The sequence below is a fragment of the Arachis ipaensis genome, chromosome B03 (assembly GCF_000816755.2).
Source record: "Arachis ipaensis cultivar K30076 chromosome B03, Araip1.1, whole genome shotgun sequence".
NCBI lineage: Eukaryota > Viridiplantae > Streptophyta > Magnoliopsida > Fabales > Fabaceae > Arachis > Arachis ipaensis.
This window is the reverse complement of record NC_029787.2, coordinates 269182-270037: the sequence shown is the minus strand read 5'-3', so window position 1 is coordinate 270037 and position 856 is coordinate 269182.

The following is an 856-nucleotide window of genomic DNA, read 5'->3' as shown; positions in this document are numbered from 1 at the left end:
TTTATTAAAAAAAAAACAATATTAATATAATGAATTAAAAAAATTCGAAAAGAGATATTATATCAACTTTTTAGAATAAAATAAATCTCTAAACCAATTTAAAAACAATTAGGTCTCTGCTCAATTATATTACCTAACAAATTAACATTTGACAGAAAAGATAGGAACTGAAGTGAACTAATTAATCTCAATTAATAATGTACGGAATTTTGTTTTTACCATTTTAAGAAGGCCAAAATTGATATATAAAATTATTATTGATTGAATAGTTGTTATATTCGAATTAATTATAAGAAATGGTTTATTTGATAAACTAATCTCAATATAATTAAGATATTCCCATGTTGAATAAGGTGTTACATAGCACTTGCACCTGAACTTTTGCAGAAATTGCACTCGCAGTTTTGTAAAATCAAACTCGTCCTATATAGATGTTCAAATCATATTGTAAGTTCAACAAAATTATTAACTCATTCGTCCTATATAGATGTTCAAAAATTTGTTGAGAATGGTATGTAAAAAATAAAAAATGAGGAACACCCTGATACTTGATTAAACAACGGATAATTGAGCTGACTATTCGACTTGTCAAGTTTATTCTTTTTCTCTCTAATTTTTTTTTTTTGGTATACATTGGGGGCGAGGCCCTTCTCTTTTTCTATTTCTTATAAATTTACGACTCTTATAAAAACTATAGCCCACTTCAGTTTTTGGTTATTTTTTTTTTGGGTCATGAAAAGGCCCCTGTTGACTTATAAGCTTTTGCCCTAATCCATGCTTTTCGTTTGGGCCATTACTATTAAAAATATTATTAAAAATAGAGAAAAATGAAATAATTTTATTATTTATATTTTTC